Source organism: Panicum virgatum, chromosome 7K (genome assembly GCF_016808335.1).
Source record: "Panicum virgatum strain AP13 chromosome 7K, P.virgatum_v5, whole genome shotgun sequence".
NCBI classification, from domain to species: Eukaryota; Viridiplantae; Streptophyta; class Magnoliopsida; order Poales; family Poaceae; genus Panicum; species Panicum virgatum.
In genome coordinates, this window is record NC_053142.1 from 15,028,252 (window position 1) to 15,045,455 (window position 17,204).

A 17,204-nucleotide genomic window follows, 5' to 3' on the forward strand; every position below is an offset into this window, starting at 1 on the left:
TTAAAGGCTTTAATTATTTCTGTTGCACTTATATTACCAGCATTATGTTTATTTAATTTTCCATGAGTTTATGTTAATGCTTTTAATTATATTTTAATTGCATTTATTCACTGAAAATTATGCTCATCCACCATATGCAATTAAGATGCACTCTATTTAAATGGAACCATCGGGAAGTTTATTTAGAGCACTTGTAATTAATTCTGACCATCGTTGATTTAATTACGAGTTTTAATGATAAATTTCGTTTGTTTTCCCCATCGGTGATGCAAATTGAAATTTATGTATGATTTTAATCAGACCATCGTAGGGTTAATTTCATACTTCTTATGCGCATCTTAATTGTGAGTTTAATGAAGTTATTGTTCTCATGATTTTCAGTGAACACTGTGACGGGCTACCTGAAATCCATTGAGCCCCTGAATGGCACCAACTATCCAAGCTGGTATAAAGATGTTAATGTTGCCATTGCTGTGTGCGAGTATGATCTCGCCTTACGTCAAGACAAGCCAGCAGAGCCCGCTGATCCCAATGGTGATCGTACTGCCATTGAGAAGTGGGAGAGATCAGACAGGATGGCCAACATGATCATTAAGAACACGATCACTCCGGCCATCTGTGGTGCTATTCCTAATAAGGACCAGGATGATAATGATCTGAGTGCCAAGGCATACCTTGCCAAGGCGGAGGAGAACTTTAAGAGTTCTTCCAATACTTATGCTAGCACCCTGATCATGAAGATGCTGACTTCACAGTATGATGGGCAAAGTGGAATCAGGGAGCACATTATGAGCATGTGTGACATGGCAAATAAGCTGAAGACACTGGATATGGCTATCTCTGATGGTTTTCTGGTGCACTTCATCATGACTTCTCTGCCAGTACAGTCCCTTCAAAATAAGCTACAACACTCAGAAGGCGACTTGGAGCATGGCTGAGCTCATTAGCTACTGTGTTGAGGAAGAAGAAAGGCAGAAAACTGTAAGGATGAAGGATGCTATCAACATGGTCAGCGAGCGCTTTGGGCGTGTTAGCATGAGCAACACTCCTAAGCATCAGGCTGAGTCTGGCAGCAGCAGGCAGCATAAGACAAAGTTTAAGGGCCATAAGAGCAAGGCCGTGTCACATAAGAAGACCTATAATGAGAAGCTGTGCAAGTTCTGCAAGTAACCTAAACATGAACAGAAGGATTGTCATGGATTTAAGGAGTGGCTTAAGAACAAAGGTATAATTACTGATTATGTATCTTTTATTGATGAATTATTCTTAGTGAATTTTTCTCCTAATACTTGGTGGATTGACTCAGGTGCCACTGTGCACATTTCCAATTCACTGTAGGTATTCAGTTCGATCCGAACTATAAGAGAGGGGGACCGAAGCCTAAGAGTGGCTAATGGCAATGAAGTGAAGGTTGAAGGCATTGGGAGCTTCGATTTGGAGTTACCAGGCGGCTTCAACCTTAGTTTGCATGATGTTCTTTATGTTCCTAGTTTGAAGAGAAATCTTATTTCTGTTTCGCGTTTAGATAAGTCGGGACATATTTGTGAGTTTGGCAACTCTGTGTGCAACATTAAATTTCATAATTTAAGTGTGGGCCTTGGTCATTTGCAAGGTGATCTTTATTTGCTCTCTCTTGATAATGTTTATTCTGCAATGAATGTGGATGATGTATCGCATAAACGTAAGCGTGATGATGAGACTTCTTCGAAATTGTGGCATTGTCATTTGGGCCACATTTCGAGGGGGAGAATTGAGCGTCTCATAAGAGAAGAGATACTCCATTCATTAGATCTCTCAAAATTAGATCAACAATGCGTTGATTGTATTAAGGGGAAATTCGCTAAGACAATTAAGAAAGGAACTACTCGGAGTTCGGGCCTATTAGAAATAATTCATACTGATATTTGTGGCCCGTTCCCAGTAAAGTGTGTTGATGGTTTTGACTCGTTCATTACTTTCACAGATGACTTCTCTCGTTATGGTTATATTTACCCCATTCATGATCGATCCGAGTCATTAGATAAATTCAAAATATTCAAGGCTGAAGTGGAAAATCAAGCATAATGTCACTATTAAATTAGTGAGATCGGATCGAGGTGGTGAATATTATGGGAGACATGCTCCATTCGGTCCAAGTACCTGGACCATTCACTAAGTATCTTGAAGAGAATGGTATAAAGGCCCAGTACAGTATGCCGGGCGAACCACAACAAAACAGAGTTGCTGAGCGTCGTAATCGTACACTAATGGACATGGTACATAGCATGCTTAGTTATTCTACTTTGTCTGTGGAGCTGTGGATGGAACCATTAAAAACAGCTACACACATACTTAATCGTGTTCCTTCCAAATCCGTGCCAAAAACACCTTATGAGTTGTGGTTTGGGAAGAAACCATCGCTTAATTATTTGCGTGTGTGGGGCTGTCCAGCCGAAGCTAAGTTATTTAATCCACAGCAAAAGAAATTAGATGATAAGATGGTGAGCTGCTATTTCATCGGATACCCTGATAAGTCTAAGGGATACCGATTCTACTGTCCTGATCATTTCACTAAGTTCGTTGAGACCAGGCAGGCTGTATTCCTAGAGGATGCAGGAATCAGTGGGAGCTTTTCCGAGGAGGGAAATTAATCTTGAAGAAATACGGGCTGAGCTTCCCATCACGGTGATTCAAGAAACAGTAACACCTCAGTTAGTGCCGATGTTTGTTCCTTCCGTTCAGATTACACCATCTGTTCAAATTACGCCTCCTGTTCAGAGTACTAGCGCTGCTCCGCCTGTTGAAGTAGCTCCTGAGCCTGCGAGCGAACAACAAGCTGAGCAAATGGCGCCTAATGCTGAAGTTGAGAACCCTGTCGAGGTGCCTCAGACTGCACCTCAACCAGCACCTCAGCCTGTTGAACCATTAAGGAGATCATAGCGGGCTAGGAAACAGACAGTTTTCCCTGATTATGAGACATACTTAAGTGAAGACATGTATGATATTGGGAAAGCTGATGATCCTAACTCGTTTAGAGAGGCAGTATCATGTGAGAACTCTGTCAAATGGGTTGAGGCCATGGAAGAAGAGCTTAAGTCCATGAGTTCCAATGATGTTTGGGATCTGGCAGATATTCCTAATGGAGTCAAACCAGTAGGCTATAAATGGGTCTACAAGACTAAACGTGATTCTAAAGGGAATGTCGAACGATTCAAAGCAAGGCTTGTAGCCAAAGGTTTTACACAAAAGGAAGGGGTTGATTATAATGAAACTTTCTCCCCTGTGTCTAAGAAAGATTCATTCAGAATCGTTATGGTGCTAGTAGCTCATTATGACTTAGAGCTACATCAGATGGATGTCAAAACTGCGTTCCTTAATGGTGACTTGGATGAGACCATCTTCATGGCACAACCGGAAGGTTTTGTTGTGAAGGGCAAGGAACATTTAGGATGCAGACTTAAGAAATCTATTTACAGGCTTAAGCAAGCGACAAGACAGTGGAACCTTAAATTCAATCAAGTGATTAAGAAATTCGGATTTAAGGAGAATGATGTGGATAATTGTATCTACACTAAGATAAAGGGTGGTAAATTTATAATTCAAGTGCTTTATGTGGATGATATCCTATTAGCAAGCAGCAATAAGCGTATGCTGCATGAGACAAAGGGATTTCTTTCATCAAATTTTGATATGAAAGATCTTGGTGAAGCCTCTTATGTTCTGGGCATTGAGATACACCAAGATAGGACCAAAGGAGTACTAGGATTGTCTCAAAAAGCATATATTGAGAAAATGCTTAAGAGATTTAATATGGATAAGAGTAAGGCCACACCTGTTCCATTAGCGAAGGGCGATAAGTTTAGTGAAGCCCAATGTCCTAAGAACCAATTGGAATCAGATGAGATGAAGGACATACCTTATGCTTCAGCTGTTGGAAGCCTGATGTATGCACAAGTCTGTACGCGTCCTGACTTGGCATTTGCTACTGGAATGTTTGGAAGATATCAGAAAAATCCCGGAAAGGTCCACTGGGTTGGTGTCAAGAAGGCATTACGTTACTGCCAAGGCACTAAAGACTTCATGCTCACATACAGAAGATCAGATAACCTTGAAGTTGTGGGTTATACTGATGCTGACTTTGCTGGATGTGTGGATAGTAGGAAATCTACATCAGGATATATCTACACGTTAGCTGGTGGAGCTATATCCTGGAAAAGCTCTAAGCAAAGTTTAGTTGCAGCGTCGACGATGCAACTGGACAGGCTGTTTGGCTTAAGAATTTTATTCCGGGCCTCAAGGTAATTGACAGCATTACGGAACCTATAACGTTATACTGCGATAATCAGTCTGCAGTATTCTTTTCGAGTAACAACAAGTCAAGTGGTGCTTCCAAACACATTGACCTTAAGTATCGTGTTGTGAAAGAAAGATGCCAGGATCGAACCATTAAGATTGAGCACATAAGAACTAATTCTATGTTAGCGGATCCGCTCACTAAAGGCTTACCACGGAACGTGTTTAAGCAGCACATTACTAATATGGGTTTGGTGGATAGTCTTTAGGTCCTGATTTAGGGCCATTATGACTCCCAACTAACGAATAAGCATTCTACCGAGGTGTTTCAGTGAGACTGTGGGTAATGGGGTCCCAGTAGTGCATCAAGCTACTGACGACGCATTGGTCCAGTACTTTCTGTTACTACTAAGGGTGAACATTAGTATGATACGAACATTAGCCTTAACCATTCGATCAAGTGGGAGAATGTTGGAAATAAATTTCAGTTAAGATATTTGTGATCTTCACTATTAAGGAAGCGTTTAAACCATCTAAACGTGATTAAGGAAACCTAATGATAAAACCCTAATGGGCTGTGATCAGCAGGCCCATTAGGCCGGTTTCTAGAGGCTGGCCCCCAGCCCCACAGTGCCTATAAATATAAGGTCGTGGTTAGCACCTTAATCACCCATTCATCTCAATCTAAAACCCTAGCCACCGCTAGTCTAATCGCTAAGGGTACTGGAGGGGTTTGGAAGGCCAAGCACTCCCGTTGGCGCCCGAAGTATGCCGATTCGCTGCTGCATCTCCTACACCGACAAGAACGCCTACTTCCTCTACGGATCAGGCGTAAATGGCTGCTGCTACTGCTAACGCTAGTATAATGATTACCATTTATTCCACATTAGATTGATTTGTCATGAACTAGGTTATGTTAAGATCCTGGGTAACGTGCCACTAATATTAAGTTTTGGCAATTCTAACACCTGCAGCACCTGAGAGTTGTTCTCACTGTTCTTCGTTCACACAAGTTGTAAGTCAAGCGTTCCAAATGTTCTTTTGCTACGTCTTCTGTGCATTACCTCGGTCATGAAATTTCAGCTTCTGACATGGCAATGGATGTGTAAAAAGTACAAGCCATTCGGTCATGGCCCCAACCCAATTCTGCCTGAGCTCTCCGAGGCTTCCTCGGCCTTGCCAGTTATTGTAGACGCTTCATCAAAAACTATGGTCTGTTGGCAGCTCCACTTACAAACCTCCTCAAGAAAGACAGATTTCAATGGTCAAAAGAAGCGTCTTTTTCCTTTCAGTCCCTCAAAGATGCCCTGTCCACCGCCCCTGTCTTACATCTGCCTAATTTTTCTAAACCGTTCATTGTTGACTGTGATGCCTCGGGCACGGGATTTGGTGCTATTCTTCACCAAGGTGATGGTCCTTTAGACTTTTACAGTAGGCCTTTTACAGCAAGCCCTTTGCAGCTCGTCACCTGAAAATTGCAGCTTATGAATGAGAACTAATTGGTCTTGTGCAAGCTGTACGTCATTGGCGACCGTATCTTTGGGGCAGGAAGTTCATTGTCCGAACAGACCATTATGCACTAAAGTTCATGCTTGACCAGCACCTCTCAATGGTACCTCAACATCAGTGGATCAGCAAATTGTTTGGCTTTGACTTCTCGATTGAATACAAGCCCGGCCGGCTCAACACAGTGGTGGATGCACTATCTCGTGATCAGCACGACCAACAGCTGAACAGCAGCTCTCATCTCCATCCTTCCAGTTGCTTGATGACCTATGGCAGGAAATCAACGAAGACAATGACTTAAGACATCTCAGAGACAACATTGCAACTAGCCATGGCGACCCATGCATGGCACACTGAGCAAGGATTGATTCTCAAGGGCAAGCGTGTATACATTCCTCAGCAGTCCGCCAGTCTACCAGAGGTCCTACAGTTGTCACACACGCCAGCACATGAGGGGATTCAGAAAACCTAGCAACGCCTCCGAAGAGACTTCATCATTGACAACGATCACATAGTAGTACGCGATTTCGTTCGTTCCTACACAACCTGTCAACGCAACAAAACAGAAGTTCTTCATCCAGCAGGTTTACTTCAGCCACATGAAGTCCCAGACCAGATTTGGTCAGATATCTCAATCGACTTCATTGAAGGCCTTCCAAAGGTCAACGGCAAAAGCGTCATTCTGACAGTGGTGGACAGATTCTCTAAGTTTGCTCATTTCATCCCTCTTGCTCACCCATACACAGCTGCCTCGGTCGCCAGAGCATTCTTCACTGATATTGTTCGCCTTCATGGATTTCCACAGTCCATCATTGGTGATCGTGATCCAGTATTCACAGGACATGTCTGGCGGGATCTTTTCAAGCAAGCTCCGGATGAGTACTGCATTTCACCCACAAACAGATGGACAATCAGAGGCCGTGAACAAAACCATCTCCATGCACCTTCGCTGCATTACAGGTGATCGCTCTAGAGCATGGTTGGATTGGTTACCATGGGCAGAATATGTATACAATACTGCCTACCACTCAGCGTTACGCACTACTCCTTTTCACGTGGTCTACGGTCGGCCTCCTCCAGCCCTAATCACGTGCAATCCTGCAACGGCTAGAACAGCCACGGTCGACACCCTTCTCCAGGAACGTGATTCGTTCATCGCTGATGTCCGGGAATGCCTACTTCAAGCTCAAGAACATGCCAAGCGTCACTATGATGCTCACCACCGGCCCTTGGCGTTCAACATCGGTGACTCGGTGTATGGGTCTGGCTTTGCCTACTGAATCGCCACACCCGATCCTTGGAGCCGGGAACATGAGGGAAGCTCGGGCCCAAGTACGCAGGTCCGTTTCAAATCATTGAACAGATCAGCAAAGTAGCATACCGGCTCCGCCTGCCTACTAGAGCCCGTATCCATGATGTATTTCATGTCGGGGTTCTCAAACCATTTCATGGTACGCCACCACCAGCAACTCCAGCTCTACCACCCCTCCAGCACGGGCGCACGCTTCAACAGCCAGAAAAAGTACTCAAATCCCAACTTCGCCGAGGAACCTGGCACATGCTTGTCCTCTGGTCCGGTTTCCCTGCATCAGAAGCCACATGGGAACCTGTTCCAGAGTTCCGAGCTACATACCCAGATTTCCAGCTTGAGGACGAGCTGTTTCCGGAGGAGGGGAGAGATGTTATGACCGGCCAAGTCTACGAGAGAAGGAGAAGGGAGCATGGATGAAGGAGGACGAACAAGACATGGCACCCAGATGCACGCTCCTCGTCAGTTAGCCTTTTTAGATCGTGTGTATAAGGCAGTTGTTAGGAGAGTCATCTATTTATGGTAAGATATCATGTAAGACAATTAAGTTGGAGATTAATTAGATCTTCTGGCTCACTTGCTTCTCGCTCGCTTTCTCTCCTCGCTTGATGCCGATGTCAGGACGGCGTCGAGGCAGCGCGGCCGCCGGGATCCCTCTCCCCGGCCACCAACATCCCACAGCTACAACCTGCGTGGCATTAGTGCTCATATTGACTAAAAATTCATGTACTCAGTTACACTTGGATGGCCAAGTTCAGTTGTATATAGTCTTTTCTTCCTGTTCTACAGCTTCTCACAACAATATATAATAGTATGAATTAAGCTCATTGTTGCTTTTTGGTTCATACTGTTACTGTGACATGTGTCCCTAAATCAAATGAGCCATCTCATGCAATTTTAAGCTGTAGCAGTATGGGAAACAAATCCTACCTGAGATGCGCACACCACACTAGGTCTCAGCCCTTAATCGCCTTGGTGTTTGAGCCCCCTATTTTTGTATGTTACAACTGCAGCCTTCTGATGTCCTCATTGCGGTGTTAAGCTTAATGAGAACCTGCTGTCATTCTTTTTGGGTTGTTTTTCTTCACAAATTTGGAACAAACGGCACTGTATGTCCTTACACATGAAGTTGATGACATTGTGGACAACAGGAGCAATTCAGTTCCTTTATTGTCCCTATAATACCTCGACATTATTCCTCTTTTATTTAATGAATGCGACTAATTTTAATTAGTATTGTGAATTGGGATCTGGAATTTGTCCACCAAAATTTGTTGAGTGTGTTTGCATCTTCTCCATGTGACAATTCATCAGGTTCATGTTGAATTAAAATTCCATGCAGACAACACTAAACTTTACACCTGAGCTGAATGTCTGCATGTAGATCTGCCTTGGTATCCTTTGGTTTGATGCATTATTATTTGTTGCATGATCGTAACAGATAGTAGTAGCTGAGCTAATACAAAGATGGTTTTACTTTCTCCCTGTGCACACTAGCGAACCAATATCCACGACGATAGTAATAGAAATTTGACTGAGTAACTGTATCTTCAATATATTTTCTTTCATTCTTGACGATGCTCCCTTTTAATTTATATATTATCCTTCAAATTTCCATTCCAAATTGTCACGGGATGCTTGTCTGCATATTATTGTATACCAAATTATTATATTATTTGTTTTTCTAGGTATGCCCCCCTTTTTTCCTTTGCATAAATGCCTCATTATAGAGATCTAAAGTTGAGTACTTGGTTAATCACATGAACTCCCTACGTTAATGCTTAGTATGTGATTCAATTTTGTTTCCAAAATTTTGATATGGTGCATGCTTAATGAACAAAATGTTTTCGTTACCATGGCAACAAGCATTTGTCCTTTGCGTGCCAAACAAGCAAGGAAAGTTTCATATTGTCCTTATTGAATTGCGTTGTCAATTGATATTGTTCTTTTGCTCGATTTGTGAGTACTGGAAATAATCTTTTCATCTTTGTAGGAAAAAACAATCATTCCTACAGTGGTGTTTGCTCGGTGCATGGAGTTAAACAGCATGCAGATAGATCCTAAAATACAATGGCGTGGACTCTATACAACTTGAGATATAATTTCTAAATTATTGTTACTATCAAACATTGTGCATCTCCCTTCTTTTATTATCAAAGTATCAGGCAATGACTGCGTGTGGATCAAAGCCACTTGTATTTTGTTTCCTGAGAAGAATTCATGTGTATACTGATCCCTTAGCCTTGGTGTGTGCTTGCAAGTTGTATTGCACGCACAATACCCTAAGCATATTTGATATTCCAACAATTATTTCGTCCGAAAGAAAAAAAAGGAGACATCAAATCGCGCAGGCAGCCTCCAGCCTTCTATGGGCGCGGCAAAGCGCGCAATCCATCCTAGTTGGCATTAGCCTGAAATGTATAGCTGCAGCGTAAAGTTCCACTCGCGGGACCCAATTTTATAAGCATCGGTACACGTTAATGCTCCGCTCCCAATTCTATTAGCGCTAGCATCGAAGGCTGCAATGTGCCAAGTGATGCTTCTCTTGCTTTGGCTTCAATTTAGACGAACACTGTGGAGAAATGTTTGCTTTGAGTCTTCTGCATGCAGCCAGGAGCATCATCTGGCAATTCTACACTCTCTCTCCCCTCCCGGCACGCAGTAAGACAGGTGGCGCCTCCACCGGTTAGCCCACCATCCCTTCTCTCTCGGCGGGCCCCACTGCGTGACCTGCTTTGACACCCGGTCGAGATCTCAGCGCCTGCCTGCACGGACCTCATCACGAGTAAGGATGGAAATAGATGGAATTCGCATGGAATCGATTCGGATAGCATATTTTACTATATTTTAAATCGAATACGGATACGAATTCGGATATTGTCGGTTATGAATGCAAAATTAATGCCTCTAATTCGGATATTTACTTGAAATGTAAGATAGCGTTTAGCTATTTTCTTTATTGGTAGTTTTAGATTACAAAATCGTTATACACGTACAAACTAAAGTATAACAATATAATAAAGACAGCTAGTTAAAAATAGCTTATTTATCAGTAAATATGTTAATAAATCTATATATATTGCAATAAATATATAAATAATTTTTATTATATATAAATAAAAAATATAAAAGTAATTTCAAGATAAAACAAGAATATTTAAAAGTAAATTTAATATTTATATATTTTTATTATAAAAATTAATAATATAGGTTATGAGAAATGAATATAATTTTTTAAATAGTTTTTGAATGAAAACAGATAAGGATAGTGTCAGATACTGTCGAATACGGATGTAGAATTGGATAGAGAAAATCAATAAAAATCGGATTTGGATGTATCCACTTTACTACCACATTAAATTCGAATACGGATACGGATATCCATATTGATGTTTAAGCGGATACGGATGTCGGATAATTTGGATATCCGCTATCCGTTTCCCATCCTTACACGAGAGTTGCTGTTGACCTGAGCATGGTATATTGATGGTTGGGGATTGCGAGGGCAGCGGCGTTGCGGGACGACTGGGAATTCGCGAGTGTTGCATACTACCACTGAATCGACGAACCCGTCGATCGGATGGATGCCAATCGCTTTCGGCAGACTGGCGATGGGCATAGGGGAGGGGGCCAATGACGGGTGGATCGCGTTGTTTGCAGATTACCGCTCGCAGCGACGAAACATCAATTGGATGGCTGTTGTTCGCGAGAGGCAGACCGACAAAATGGGGAGACGCGAGGCAGACCGACAGACGAGTCACTACGGGAGATGCCTTATTTGCCGTGTGCCCAAAGCACACGGCAAAGCCCGAAAAACCCACGGCAAAGGCTTTGCCGTGTGCCGCACACGGCAAAGGGCACACGGCAAACAGCCATCGGCAAAGGCAGCCTTTGCCGTGTGCCAAACCTGACCCACGGCAAACTTTTGGGCACGACCGCTAGGATGACATGGCAAGGTCCTTTGCCGAGTGCTTCCCCGGCCTGGCACACGGCAAAGGCTGCCTCTTTGCCGTGTGCCAAGGTCAATGCACACGGCAAAGGCTGAATCTTTGCCGTGTGCCGTGGTCACTGCACACGGCAAAGGGCTCAGATTCTAAATATTTTTTTTGTGGATTACGCGTATGGTACCCCCAAACAATACAAGCATTTCATATATATCACAATTATCATCGCATGCAATTTCAAATAAGCATCGTAGGTATTTTATATTATTCAAAAATGCACAGATGCAAATAAACTCTAGTATCGTTCATCGACAACCACAAGTAGTACGTACAAGTCCATACAATAGTCCATACAAGTTCATATCCCTACTAATCAAGTCCATACAACTCACGGAGCCGACGGCGGCGGCGGCGGTGGCGGGTGCTGCGGCCACATCGGCGGGGGCGGCCATGTAGGCGTCTGCGACCAACCTTACTGTGGTGGTGACGGCTGCTGCTGCTGAATCCAAGCCACCAATTGAGGCGGTGGCCACACAAACTGCTAAGGCTGCTGCACCGGAGGCGAGAAGTCAGGATTTACTTGCCCATCATTGGATGCCGTCGACTGAGTTGAAACTTAGTGAATATATATTACACATAAGTGAATATATATATTACATGTGTTACATAAGAATTGAGTTGCCGGCATTCAAACTTAGGCATAAGAATTGAGTTACATAAGAATGAAACTACAAGCATTAGTCTAAGTTATAAGTCATTGTAGATGTATCATAAGGCATTATTTCTAAGTCATTCTAGATTAATGCTAAGTCACTAAGACGAATGAAACTCGATAGGAATCAAAACCACTTACGGTAGGAGGAGTTTCTACCCGACGAGCAAGTGGGGCCGGAGGGAATTGTGGAGGCGAAACACCCATCGCCGAGCCTAGGCTTTGCATAAATATTAGAGCTTGATCCATTTTTTGCTGCATGTCGTCCCGCCACCTCTCCTCTGCCACCTCCTGCAGTGCTTGAAAGGCTGCTTCCATCTGGGCCTAAAGGATTTGATCCCAGGGTTAGAATTCAAAGCAAACGTATGTAAAAATGGAGGAACGACAGATGAAACAGAAATAACCTTGACAGCCTCAATCTGAGCCTGTGAAGTGTCTGGCCGTGGGCGTATGGCCGGGCTTGAGCTGGTACACCTGGCTCAAATCTGCGAGAGAGTGGGAGTAGTCGCCGTGTCGACTAAGCTGTCGCCAAACCAGTACCGTCCTTGCTTCTTGCCTCCTCCCGCCCTCATGACGACTTCTCCATCAATGGGCTCATTGATCGCATCAAACTCCGGCCCATGAACTTCTTGTGCCATCGAGGTGTACCCACTGAGGCAACTATGGACGCTTGCGTTGCTGTACGCTTCGGGCGGATCCTACGGGTTGAAGGTGACATCGGACGTCGCCTTCCCTTTGTGGGCCAAACAGTATGCCTGGACTTGGGTGCAAGGCACACCACCATGTGCCGCCGACTGCAAAAAAAGAAAAATGATTAGAAATTATGCAGAATTGAGCATTAGAATAAAGAAATTAATTGACATACATATCTAGCCTCGTACGCCTTGAGGTTACGGTTGCCATGATGGTGCGATGCACCTGGCATCAGCAAACGCCGCTGCCAGGCAGCCTCATGCATCTCCAGCCATTCTTGCGAGCACCACCGGTCCACAATCATTTCCCAGCACGGATAATCATTGGCAATCCACCACGGAGGCACCTGCACATCATCAACATCTAATACATTTAAGAAGAACAAATGGAGCATAGTTGATAACTCCTTAAGATTGAGTATTTACCCGCAAGTATTGTTCTCGGGTGAGTCTGATGTCTCTCGCAGGTCCTTTGTAGGTCCTCACTCTTTCGATCTTGGCCTTGTAGTCGATGATGGCCTGGATGCGTGCCTCGTAAAGCATATCCGCCACCAGCTTGTAACATGCTTTGCTAGCCACCTGCATCGTCCTGGGCATCATTCCCTCCTCGCATCTGTAGAAATCCTGCACAAAAATGTGAACAAAGTCATTATTTCAAAACCCGGTGCAATGAATATGATGTATTCGTAAATGTAGTGCAATGAAGAGTTACCCATAGTTCGCTTAACACCCGGTGCACCTTGTTGTCGAATGCCCTGCCTTCCTCATCTGGTCCATCCGGTGCGGCGATGTAGTGCTCCCATGAAGACGCTGGCTGATGTAGCCCAGCAATATCCATGGCGCCTGGGTAGTGTCACTTGCAGAGGAGTCCCAGGATGCTATTGGCCATGCGGTTGTGAGCAACACTTGGAACAACAATCACAAAGTTCCTGCGCAAGTTATTGAGAGATAATATTAGTGTCAATTGTGATTTTGAATATATCAGAAGAAAACAAATTGAAATCTTCTAAATTTACTTACCTTTTCCTGTCAGGTCAGAGGACCGGTCGGTGCTCTAGAGGTATCGGACGGTCCGGGAGCCTCGAGGGGCCTCGCTGCCAGACGGCAGGTACGCCCAAGTCCTCCTCCTCCTCCTCGGCCGACCCCTCCTCCTCCTCCTCGGCCGCCCCCTCCCCCTGCTCCTGCTCCTGCTCCTACTCCTCCTCGTTGTCCTCCTCAGCACCGCCCTCCTCCTCCTCCTCCTCAGCACCGGCCTCCTTTGCCTCCTCCTCCACAAGAGGAGCCCCTCTCCTACTCCTGCTCCTCCTCCCAGCCCTCCTCCCTGTAGCCGTGCCGGAGCCCTCAGCGGCGTCGCGCATCGACGAACCCGCTCCACTCCTTCGACTTCTCCTGCCTATCTGTCGAGTCCTCTGGGAGGACTCACCTGCCTCCTCGGTAGATCTGCCGCCCAACAGGTCTATGAGTGACCTCATCATACCTCTGCCGCGCCTCGCCATCGCCGAACAATCTTCTGAAATTAATATGAGTAAATCAATCAGTAGATGTTATTAAAAAGTAGTACAATTAGTATATAAAATAAGTACAATTACTAAAATGAACAAAAATAGTACAAAAAATTAATTAGTACAGTTCTTACATGTATTAGAAATAGTCATCATGATCCGGATTAGCCAGATCATATGTCTCATCATCACTATCACGTGTGTCAATATAGTCACCGTCGATCTCCATAGGAGGAACGTTGTCATCATCACTGTCATTGCCTAAGCTAATCACTCTAGTAATTCTATGTCCTTGACATTGTGAACCTCATCCCCTGCATCGTCGTTATCAATTCTTTCATTGTCCAGTTCCATTCCCATCGCTTCGGTTAAGTCTATCTGAAAAGTCCCTTCTAGCCCATCTTCTTAAAAGAACTCACCGGCATATGTGTTTGGGTCTATGTTGTAGTCTTCATTGTTCGGGATAGGTAATTTACCATGTGGCGATACCTTGTACACAACATCCTAACCCTTGAGGCGATTGTCAGTTTGGCACGGGTATGAGAGATAATAAACTTGCGTGGCTTGTTGAGCCACAATATAGACATCATCTCATGGATACACAGATGCTTGTTGAACTTTAACTAGCCCAATATTCGGAGTCCGTCTCACAGCATGAGGATCAAACCAATGGCATTTAAATATGACAGGTTTCAGAGGTTTCGACCCATGAAACGTGAGTTCGTATATTTCTTCGATTCTTCCATAGTACTCGAGCCCATCGTCTCCTGGCGTAAACACTACGGAATTTGTGGTCCTTCTATTTGGCCGACTCTGCTCGTGCCTTATTGTGTGGAAGCGATATCCATTCACGTCATAAGCTCCAAATGACTTGACCCTCTAGGCACAACCATTGGCAACCTGACGCAACTCGGCACTCACTGAGGCATCAGTTTGGGCCTACAAGTTCAAGCAGACCAAATTATGTACACGTACGAGCAACTTGTAAATTCATACTACGAAAGAGCCACGACACAGACATTACCTTTTGTTTGAACCAAGAAATAAAATCAGGTCTTCCATTTCCCTCACCCTGTCTAAGAAGGGTCTCAGCTTCTTGGAGGGTAGGTTTCCTTGATCGATGCCAGAATTGCACATGAAATTCCTGGTTCGAAAGAGAAACGAACGGGTTGGTTGCTGAAAAGGGAGTACTCGAGAACTAAATGAATCCAGAGAACTTATTGTATGTACGGCTCCACTTCGGATAGGTTGGTCAACACATATAGCATGATACTGTGCCACTCTTCAAAATTCAAGGTCTTGAAGAAGCCTCCCATTCGTGCCTCGTACGGTAGGTGCAAAATCATATGATGCATCGGGTTGAAGAAGCCTGGTGGAAATATCTTATCCAACTTACAGAGCAACACAGGCGCCATTCTTTCTATTTCTTCAATAATAGTCAGAGATAACTCCTCAGCACAAAGCTGACGGAAGAAAAAGCTCAACTCTGACAGCACTTGCCAAACTTGATCAGGGAGGTATCCTCGAACCATCACCGGAACATTAAGGGAACATTAAGGATTGAAACCATTCTAGAACTTCCCTCCTCTGGGGCCTTGTCAGGACAAAATCGGCCTTAGGCTTTTTCCATGCCTTGCCTGACCCTGGAGGCCTCATGTCTAGCTTCGGTCTATCGCATAATGTTGCTTGATCCACACTGGCCTTAACGTTGTCCTTTGTCTTCTCTGCAATGTCCATGATAGTTCCGAACAGTGCCTCGGTGGCATTCTTTTCAAAGTGCATCATATCAATGTTATGTGGAAGGAGGAGATCTTGCATGTAGGGAAGCCTCCACAATCACAACTTCTGCGCCCAGGCATGTTGCTCACCATATCCCTCAAAACCACCTTCTGCATTGGCCACAAGACTATCTAACTGAGCACGAACACCAGCATCTGTCATAATATGAGGGGGAGGGTCCAGAACTTTGACACCTTTCGTGAAGTTCTTCTTATCACGTCTGAATGAATGGTCAAGAGGGAGGAATTGTCGATGTTTGTCAAACGAAGAATATTTCCCACCCTTCCGCAACCATATGAACATCAGAGCTGCCTTGCATACTGGGCAAGAGAACTTTCCATGAACACACCAGCCGCAGAATATCCCATACACCGGCAAATCATGAAGGGAATAATGGTACCAAACATACATTCTAAAGTTTGTCTTTGTAGCTCGATCGTATGTCTAAACCCCTTCCTCCCAAGCACTGAGCAAATCATCAATCATGGGCTCCATGTAGACACTCATATTATTTCCCGAATGTCCAGGAATTATCAGCTACAAGAATATGTTCTGTCTTTGGAAAATCATGCCTGGAGGGAGATTGAGGGGAATAACGAACACAGGACAACAAGTGTAAGGTGCAGCCGACATTCCATATGGATTGAAGCCATCAGTTGCTAGGGGAACACGCACATTACGATCTTCATCTGCTTTGACTTGATGAATCCCGTCAAAGTAGATCCATGATTCAGCATCGGATGGATGTACAAGCTTATCAGGATTGTATCGAGTTCCCATTTTGTGCCATGTCATCTGTTTCGCGGACTCCTCGGTCATGAATAGCTGTTGGATCCTCGGTATGGGCGGAAGGTATCGTAGGACATCAACGGGGACTGCGAGCTGTCTCTTCTGACCATCACTAGTCTCTACCTCTACAAACCTAGAGGATTCACACTTTGGACAGTACTTTGCTTCCGCATGCTCTTTCCTAAACAAGATGCATCCCCTGGGACATGCATGTATCTGCTCATACGGCATCTTCAATGCACGAAGGATTTTCTATGCCTCATACATGCTCTTTGGAAGAATGTGACCTTCCGGAAGTAGAGTGCCAATAACTATCAACATAACATCAAATGCATCTCGACTCAGGGTAAACTGGGACTTCACGGCCATCAGACAGGCAATGGCATCTAGTTGTGAAACCTTGGTATGCCCATGAATGGGTTCTTGTTCTACAGTCAACATGTCATAGAACGCCTTCGCGGTTGGCTCTGGCTCCTCCTCCCTACATTCTCCCTCAAAGTGTGCTTCATGAAAGTCATCTAACATATCTCCTACCCCGGCATCAGCATCATGATCTTCAATGCATTGCCTAACGACATCGTTTCTCATACGATTGGCTTCACCATGGTAGGTCCACCGGGTATAGTCTCTCGTAAATCCATAATTGCAAAGATGTTGTGTCATGTCGTCCCGTGTCTGTCGACGCGTGTTTCCACATTT

General features: G+C 44.4%; 1 long non-coding RNA gene across 1 annotated transcript; it reads left to right on the forward strand.

The window, feature by feature from the left end:
• Positions 1 to 1,175: 1,175 nt before the first annotated feature.
• Positions 1,176 to 1,622, forward strand: LOC120642906. The gene is made up of 2 exons (XR_005662785.1): positions 1,176 to 1,225; positions 1,339 to 1,622. It is a non-coding gene; the product is annotated as an uncharacterized LOC120642906 (long non-coding RNA).
• Positions 1,623 to 17,204: the final 15,582 nt, after the last annotated feature.